The sequence below is a fragment of the Passer domesticus genome, chromosome 7, assembly GCF_036417665.1.
Source record: "Passer domesticus isolate bPasDom1 chromosome 7, bPasDom1.hap1, whole genome shotgun sequence".
In the NCBI taxonomy this organism is placed as follows: Eukaryota; Metazoa; Chordata; class Aves; order Passeriformes; family Passeridae; genus Passer; species Passer domesticus.
Window position 1 is genome coordinate 3,438,715 of NC_087480.1, and position 9,453 is coordinate 3,448,167.

Below are 9,453 nucleotides of genomic sequence, written 5' to 3' on the forward strand. Positions count from 1 at the left end.
GTGTGGAGCTGCTGGAGCAGGCCCAGAGCTCCAACATGAAATGGTTGTGGAGCTGCAGGAGCAGGTCCAGAGCTCCAACATGAAATGGGTGTGGAGCTGCTGGAGCAGGTCCAGAGCTCCAACACGAAATGGATGTGGAGCTGCTGGAGCAGGCCCAGAGCTCCAACATGAAATGGATGTGGAGCTGCAGGAGCAGGTCCAGAGCTCCAACATGAAATAGATGTGGAGCTGCTGGAGCAGGTCCAGAGCAGGTCCACAAGGCTCTCCCAAGGGCTGGAGCCCATCTTCCATGGAGCCAGGCTGGGAGAGCTGTGTGTGTTCAGCCTGGAGAAGAGAAGGCTCCAGGGAGAGCTCAGATATTAACAAGAAATTCTGCCCTGTGAGGGTGGGCAGGCCCTGGCACAGGTGCCCAGAGCAGCTTTGGCTGTCCCTGGATCCCTGGAAGTGCCCAAGGCCAGGTTGAACAGGGCTTGGAGCAGCCTGGGACAGTGGAAGTTCTTCCTGCCATGGTCTTGGAAATTTTTAGAGTAACAGCTCAGGTAAGACAAGCTAGAAATAAATTAGATTAGATGAAGTTACACCATAATAATGAATTTCATTCTTCTAGGTATTTCCTTTATGTTAAAGCACTTTATTTGCTTTATTTTTATTTCCCTTTGCTACTTTCTCATCTGTTTATACTTGTATGAAATGCGAGTAAAACAAAACACATAAATCAATAGACCTAATTATAAGAGACAAGAGTAAGTTGTACTTACTTCCACAGTTGGAGCCTGAGACTTTCAAGTTTGACATGTTTTCTGATAACTTATTTGTTCACATCTTCTAAAAAAAAGTAGAGTCTCCTCTGAGATATTTAAAGCAAAAAAAAAATTAAAAAGCCAAGAAATTATGTGTTTCTGAGCTTCTTTGCAATTATTACAAATGTAGTGTAAATTAAACTATGTGAGAAAAAGAAACCAAACAAAAGCCAAACTTGTTTTGTTACTGAAAATTAAATTAATTCCTGTTCTTTGCATTTAGATTTAAGGAACAGAAAAAAAAAAAAAAAGAGAAAAAATTATATGGGCAAGAGGGGGGAAAAAGCATTGTTGTTTAAAGTAATTAAATGTAATAATCCCAACCTGTCACTTCTCTTTATTCTTCATAATAGTATGTCTTTTCCTACTTATTTCTTCAACCAAAGCAGTACTTTAGTAGTAAAAGTTTCTGCTGCAGCTTTCTCGGTGAGAATTAAATCTCCAGGCCACGGCTGATACGTGATTGGGATCCTGTACCAAATCTAGATGATGCATAAAGTCATTCTGTGCGCACTCCTGTTTGAGTTACTTTCTCCTGGATTATTAAAAAACGTTGACTCTTTCATTCTTTTAACCTTTGTTATATTTAAAAAATCCCTATTTTTTCAAAAGAAGCAACACTTCTCACTGTTCTTCTCTGAGACAGCCTGTGATGATGCACAGTTGATAAAGACAAACTTCATTATTCTGTCTTTCAGAAGAAAACTGCAGTTATACCAACTGTGGATCCAGTAGCCTGCAGGATTGGTGCTCTTTGGAGGGAAATTGTCCGATGTGACATAGGAAAATGGAAAAGAAATATATAAATACAGCAGAATTCTAGACAGGTACACAATGCTGGAGGTGGTGGGATCCAAATCTGGGAGCCCCATATTCCTGGCTCCTCTTCTGAAAATCTGTTTTCCTCACTTGTGGTATGTTGTGGGAATTGTGCAGTCTCTGGAACATCTGGGTTTGCTCTGGAAAGCAGCAGGATTCTTTGCATAACCAGACAGGTGACAGCAGAGCTGAATCACACCTGGAAGGATTCTGAGCTCCTGGGGAGGTGGGAAATTGCTCTTTCAACTTCTGTTGTCACCTTACCTCAGGAACTGGGTAGCTCTCCCAGATCACATGCCTTTAGAATTCTAAACCAAAATAAATAAAGATAAATTTCAGGCCTGAAGTTATTTTCCACAAAGGAAAACACTCAAATGAGGTGTTCCTGTATTTTTGTTGTTGTTGTTGTTTGGTTGGTTTGGATTCTTTGGTGTGAATTACAATTTGATATCTTTTTCTTCATGATGCTTGTTTCCATATAATGGAGCAAATTTGCTTTTCTCCATAAATGTAATGTCTAAGAAACATCTTGTAAGCCAGTAGTTAATATACAGAATATCTATTCCTGGTTTTGTGATATAGAAAATTAAGTCATTTATACCATATATAGAGAGAATATTTATAATATATTATAATATATTGTTATTCAAGAAAAAAAAGTAATTAAATTAACAATATCCCCCTAAAAATTATGGAAAGGCTGTTTTCATGGATATGTCCCTGTTAATTTTCATTTTAGAGGTAAGTTAGTAAAGATCTTAGTAAAGGTGAATTACCTCTTAGTTCCCCTTGGGCACTAAGAAGAAAGCTGTATAAAATCCCTTTTCAGCCCTGAAGTTCACCAAGGTAAACAAAAACACCTGAGCCTAACTTGGAATGCCCTTACTTTTCCAGGCTTAAGTTTAGACCCCTGGTATTTCTTGACCACACAGAACTTTTTTCTTTAGTTTTAGTATGTGAATCAGTTCTTTGTCAGTTTTTTTCTTTCCTAGAGTCAGGAAACAAGACTATAAATCCCAGTGGTGGAACTTGAAAAGTTGGGTTTGTGTGGTTCAAATCTTTTGAAAATTCTATAAAGCTGCATGAGACATTGTTCTATTCAATTTCTAGCTATTGATCCAGCTGAATGTTTGTTTGGAGATTGCCTTTGCAGCTTTATTTGAACAGAAGAAATACTTTTCTCTTTAGAGATGGGGTGTGTGAGGGTTTCTTTTACAAGGGATACATTTCATGTGTACAGATTTCTCCTGCTGAGGGCAATAAAACAGTTTTGTCCTTGAAGCTGAGCATTATCCCTCCAGCTCTCAGGGTTGGATGGGTGTTAATTGCAAAAAGGATGGGGAGCAGCTCACAACTGGGAGGATGAATGCCTTGGCCTCAGAGGAGAACAGTTCTGATTAAAGATGTGCCAAGCAGGCTCCCCTGTTCTGTATCAGGCTGTGATAAAACCAATGTTGGAAAGGATTCAGGAGCCAAATTTGATCCCGGGCCCAAGGAAACCTGGGTCTGCCATAAAGATGGAGAGATCTTTCATTATGGGAGGTGAGAGGAGCTGGCCTAATTGCTTTGCTACTGATGGAAAGGCCATAGAGGTGTTCTGATCCAAAGGTTTTTTTATTCATTCTTGCACCTGGAATGCAAGAGCTTTTCAGAAATAATTATAAATTCTAATTACAGCTACTTATTCTTCTTTACCTTTCCTTGCAAGATAAGGCAAATAATTTTGTGTTCCTCTTTTCCTTTTCTTCTTCTTTGCTATTATGTTTTTTTTTAAGTCATGTTTGTTTATTAATATTCATTTGTATTTATGTGTGTTTTTAAAAACATGGTGAGCTTCTGTGAATTAAAAATGATGTTGCAAGAGCAAAGAAAACACTATTTGTGGTTAATATCTGTAGAAGCTACTCAGGAATTAGGGTACTTTTTGTTCATGTGAAAGTTGAGTTAGATAACAAAGCAGCATTAACGCATGCATACAAAATGTCTCACATTAACTCGGATTTGGACAATTTAAGTTTGCATCAGCTTGATCATTTGAGTTCAAATTTTGGAGACTTTTTTTGACACTAAGTTGTCTTTGGGCTGATTAAAAGTTTTGGCATTCAGCAAATTTGGTGTTGGCCAGCACTTGGTTGAATGAATATCTTTAAACAAAATTTCGAGACTTTTCTGGTACTCTCAGGGTCATTTGATGTGCTGGACTGCATTCTATCACAAGTGTGATAAAAATACAGTATTGACTTAGTGTTTCATACAGTTTTATAGTCTTATAAAATGGTATTGATCCATCTTCAGTTTCGAAGGTCAGCATAAAGTTTACAAAGAGAAGCATAAGAGGAAACATTAAGCAGTAGATGCCCATTAAAATATTAAAATGTGACCTGCTCTTGCAGGAGCTTGCAACAAATCTTTTATTTTCCTCATCAGTCCCAAGCTGCACACACGGGATATAAGTGTTGACTAATAAAAATTAGCATAATGTTGCACTGATTAAAGTTCTTTGCACTTAATCATTCCCTCTCTGGAGCAGCTCAACCTGCATTAGTGCCCCTTTCTTCCAAAGCGTGGAGTTATTTTATAATGCAATAAATCCACTGCAAACTTCAGGATGGAACTTCTGATTGTGGCTCCTTTTCTTGTGGCAGGACTTGGATCCTGTGCAGCGTTGATGTCCTTTGAAATGCACAGCTTGGTGTGGAGTCTCTGGAGACAGGAAATGTGAAGAAACACCTTGGGAAGGAAAGTAAATGAGAATTCCACAGTGTTGTATGGAAAGTAAAACTAAACTAGAACCCACAGGTGTGAATCTGCTAAATAGAATCTTTAGGGGTTTAATTTGAGCCAGATTTGGAGGCTCCCTTTTATTGAGGGCAGGTACAGTTGTGCTGCTGTTTAAGTTCCTGTGAGTAAAGAAAGGAGAAGAAATTTAAAAGTGGTAGAAATTTAAACCAATTGTATAGTCCCTTTAGGTTTATTTTAATGTGTAAAGCTCCCCCAATATATGTAATATTATATTTCATAGCTGAGAGCCTCTAGCTGGAAAAAATATTTACATATGTACCTACAGTATTTACCTTCATTAGTTAAGAAATATATTTAATTGATTTTGCTGGCTCATCATAATTGTTTTTTACATGTATCTACTACCTAGATCTCTTAAATTTTACAGTTTTGGAGGACTTTTTTAGTTTCTAATGTTAATTTCTTCGACATAAATTCCCTGTTAAAATAATATTATTTTTATTTCGCCATGTACCCTGCTCTACCTGAGTAAGTTTCGTTGGTTTTTTTCAGTGCAAGATTTCAGATCTACAATAATCCTGTAATTTTACTCATTTGTTTATTTATTTATTTATTTGGGGCACTAAATGGAATCAATATCCATAATTTATTAGGTATAAATGGGATTATCATCAAGAAACTCAATATCAATTATGTATCAGAAATAAATTTCATTAGATACTGAGACTATAAAAATCTTTACTGCAATTCATGGATGAAAGGTTTCGTTATGTATTGTATAGTGCTCTACTATTTATACGTAATATTTCTGCTTTTATTTCTTTCTTTTTTCTTCTTTTTCAGACAGTCTAAAGGTGCTTGAAATTAGGCTTGTGACATCATTCTAAGGTATTATTTCCATTCTTTAAGAGGATAATTTTCAGTGAAGGTTTTTTATCTGTTGTTTAAATAAATGGTAGATAGTACAGTTAATTAAACTGAAACTCATCTTTTGCACTACAAAATTCTGTCACTTTTTGGAAGCAAAAATTTATAAGAATAAATTGTGGAGTATATAAAAACATAACATTTGAAAACAGGTTTATATCTGTTTTGAAGATTGAAAAGAGTATTCCTCTTTCAGAGAAGTCTTTTAAGACATAAAAACTGAATTGCTTTTTTTAGATCTATGACTATTTACCTGGATACTGGTGAAATAGTGTTCCTACAGAAGAGGAAAAATAACTTCAGAAATTTCTCATATCATTGGAGCAGAAATATAAAAGGTATGAATTGGATGCTTTGATTATCAGCCCCCATGAAACCAGAGCTCTGCAGAACAAGAACTTTTTATGAGAGCAAAAATACGGGAATATTTCAGAAAGTTGTTAAATGTTTACAGCAGCAACAGCAGTTGGTGGAATCTTTGGCACTTAGCAGGTGAAATTTTATATTTTGTCAGATTGATCACAAGCTGCTTATCAAACTTTGGTGCTCAAAAGTGGCATCGGCTGAAACCAGTGGGAGATTCTGGGATTGTAACATGTAGTTAAAATTAATGTATTTATTAAAAGCCCAGCTCTCTGCTTTTATAGTTTCCTGGTTCTAGTCATAACTTTTACTGAACAAGCATTTTTAAAACAGAATATCATCAATAAATCCTTTTACTGCTAGTTCTGCTCATAACCATTCCTCAAGAAAGGTTTTTAAAACAGAATATCCTCAATAAATGGAGATAGGGAGATTCCAGGGAACCTTTTGCTATGAAGTGTTCACTTATTGACTTTTAGTTTAAAACTGTAAATAAATAAAGATATATAATCGAGTGAGATAAGGAGTTGGTAATTCTGTCCTACAGTTTTCTCTGTCTAAACTTCCAATATTTATCTCCACTAATAATATGACAGGGCCTTGCTTTTTGGAATATTTATTTTTATAAAATAGGTTGTAATTGCACTTTCCATTTTTGTATTATATTTAGAAGAATGTCTAAACAGAAAATCAGTAGTGTTAAATATTTATCTAAGCTATTAGCAAAATCTCTGAAATTTAAATTATTCACAGCAGAAAAGGGATAAAATTTTAATATTCCTTGCTGACTTTGTTATCCTTGTAAAATTTTGCACTTAAAGTTGGTGTGTTAGGTGCAATATTCACATGATTTGCTGCAGGCTTGAAAATTAATTTCTGCATCTGTTGAGAAAATATGTTTATAAAATACATTAAGGAAACTAAGTAATGTTTTAGTTAAAGCTGTTATGGTAGAAAATATGCATATTCCTTGGTCTTATCTGATAGAAAATTCATTGGATAAAATAAAAATAATGTAACAGGATGAGTAATCAGTTGTGACACCCAAGTGGGAAATATTTTTCCAAGCAGTGTCTTGTTACTGGTTATTTTACTCATGAAATATGTTGGAATGGAACTATTACTACTTCAAAAATTTGGATATCTTCCTGACTTACCAACATTTCCACCCTCAAGTTAGCCAGAAATTTCAACAACCAATTCTGTGTCAAATCAAATCAAAGGGAGTGTTTTCTTTCATTTAATTTTTTATGCTTGTCATGTTCCATCAGCTGCATCCCACTCTGGCCCCCATCCCCACGTGGTTGGCATTGGCTGAGTCAGGTGTCACTGCACTGGAGGCAGAGCTGTCCCACCAACTCCAAACCATCAGGAAAGGGAAGAGAATCCGACACCTTGTTGGTACCATTTTGGGGCTGTTTCATGTAAAACAGAAGGAAGCTGAACTTTCACGCTTTGAGAGTTTTGGTCTCTTCATGGGAGCGCAGCTTTTGCTGTTGGAGTTCCACAGCTGGAGTCAGAAGAGGTTTGTGTGCTAACTCCCAGTCAAGGCAGGGCTGATGGATAATGAAAAGGAAAATGCATTTTTTCAGGCATTTGAATTGGGTAGGACTCTGGTGGGGCACACAGAGGATCTCACTCCTCATTCTCCTTCAAGAATTGTACCCTCTCCCTTTGTCCTGATGAGACCTTTAAAGTTCAGTACAAGTGAGGAGTGTGTCCTGCTTTTCTGGGAAAAAAACCCCAAAAACCGAAAGAATCAGATTTTCCCTGGATTTCTGAGGACAAAAGGGACAGGTTCTATCACATTTCCCATGTAGAACATGTGTCTTTAGTCTGATGTTTCTTCTGTTCCACAGAATCCCAGATTGTTTGGGTTGGAGGGACCTTAAATCCCATCCAGTGCCACCCCTGCCATGGCAGGGACACCTCCCAATGTCCCAGGCTGCTCCAAGCCCCATCCAGCCTTGGGATCTTCCAGGGATCCGGGGGCAGCCAGAGCTTCTCTGGGAACTCCATCTACTCATCCACAGCTTCATTTTCCATCTTTCATTTCCTTGTTCTGCTCTCACACTCAGATTTGTTTAATATTCACAGTCGTATGGTCAAGTTCATCCTGAATTCAAGGCTCACTGAAGGTTGTGTGGACAATCCTTTTTGTTTTTCTTTCCTGAAGATTGGATCCTGGCAGTGCTGTCCCAGACTGCATTTCTGCAAGCATAGCTGCTGTAGAAATGATGTAGTCTTAACACAGATAGAAATATGCTATATTCCTTACACTTCTGCAATAATCATTCCATCACAAATATCATAAATATGCAGGTTTGTAATGAGCCAGCACTCTTAGGTCAGTTACATGGTGCTGTCTGTGTTTTCTTTGATGACAAAAAGCTGTCTTGCCTTAGGGAAGCTCAATCTTAATTGAATTTTTTTGCTAGCCAGATTTTCTCTCCTTTCTGTGACAGTGGACTCCCTCTTTTGGTTCCCAGGCTTGAAGACTTTGAAGGCAGACGTCCTTCTCTGTCAAAAGAATAAAATAAAAAACTTATTGTGAAACGGATAAGAGTATAATCACTCGTGTTCCATAGGAACTACTAAAATTGATATTTTTACAGGGCTAAAAGATAGAAAACTGAAAAAATCACAACATTTCAAAACCAACATTATGGCAATTTTTGCTCATGGTAGAACAGAATATGACCTGCAAAAAAGTGTTCGTATAAAGAAAAATTGTTGAACTGCAGCCTTTAAAAAGGCTGAAAATCTGATCCATTATTTTAAATGGAGTGGCCATCAGATGTTGATGCCTCAGGTTTTAGCTTTTATATTTTTCAGATTTTGTGCTGCTTTAGTGTGTAGTTCCAAGCTTCATATTAGGGGATGGTGAGCTCTCTGCATGGAGCAGGGAGACAAAACAATTCCTGCTCCAGCTGGGCACCAAGGACAAATGATCCAAATCTCAGCCCAAGAGCACAAACCCCGTGGGCTGGAGAGAGAAAAACAAGCAGGATGGGACTGCAGGGGCTGCAGCTGGGGTTGGACACTGAACTGCAATGTGCACATGGAGCAGAGCTGAGCCCAGGGAGAGACCCCGGCAGCGCTCGTGCATTTTGGGGCCATTTGGGTTCATCCTGGGTGCAGCCCTGGCTGGGCTCTGGTGCTGCCCAAGGTGCATCCATGGAGGAGATCCTTTGAATGAATCCCTGCTTTATTCTGTAACTCTGTCCAGTCTCTGTTCTAGGCCAGCCTTGACAAGGCATCACTGTGGCAGACATGGAGCTTCTCAGGGAGTGCTGGATGCTGGAATTCCTGCAGGTCTGTGCCAGGGAATGTGTTCATTATCCCACTTGCCTGTCTCCATTTAGTTTATTTTCAAAGAGTTTAAAGGAAAGTATTACATTATTTATTTATATCAAAGTTCAGAATGTTTTTTACAAGACACTGAGTGTCAGGACAAAACAAGAGTGAACAATAAAAGGCAGTTTGCTGTGAAATTACATTTATGTTAAACCATATATATACTGACTTCAAAGGCAGTGTCTGTCCTTCTGAAGGTATTTGCTGTCCTATCACTTCAAATTTACAGACGTGCAGTTGTCTGTAATAATGATATCAAAGACAAATCCTTAGCTCAGTACATTAAAAATTAATGATTACTTGATTTTTTAAAGAAAAAAATGCTTTCAAAATAAAATGTTAATTATCTGTGATCTTGTAAAAATGAAACAAAAAAACCTTGATGCAGCTGCTCTGTAGTTTCAGTGGTCTGCAATAATACAACTCCAGCTGTAAAAGAACAACA

General features: G+C 37.5%; 1 long non-coding RNA gene across 1 annotated transcript; it reads left to right on the forward strand.

The window, feature by feature from the left end:
- The first annotated feature begins 247 nt into the window (after positions 1–247).
- LOC135304084 (uncharacterized) lies at positions 248–8,947 on the forward strand. Its single transcript, XR_010365522.1, has 6 exons — positions 248–539; positions 1,499–1,627; positions 4,265–4,418; positions 5,205–5,249; positions 5,526–5,626; positions 8,881–8,947. It is a non-coding gene; the product is annotated as an uncharacterized LOC135304084 (long non-coding RNA).
- Positions 8,948–9,453: the final 506 nt, after the last annotated feature.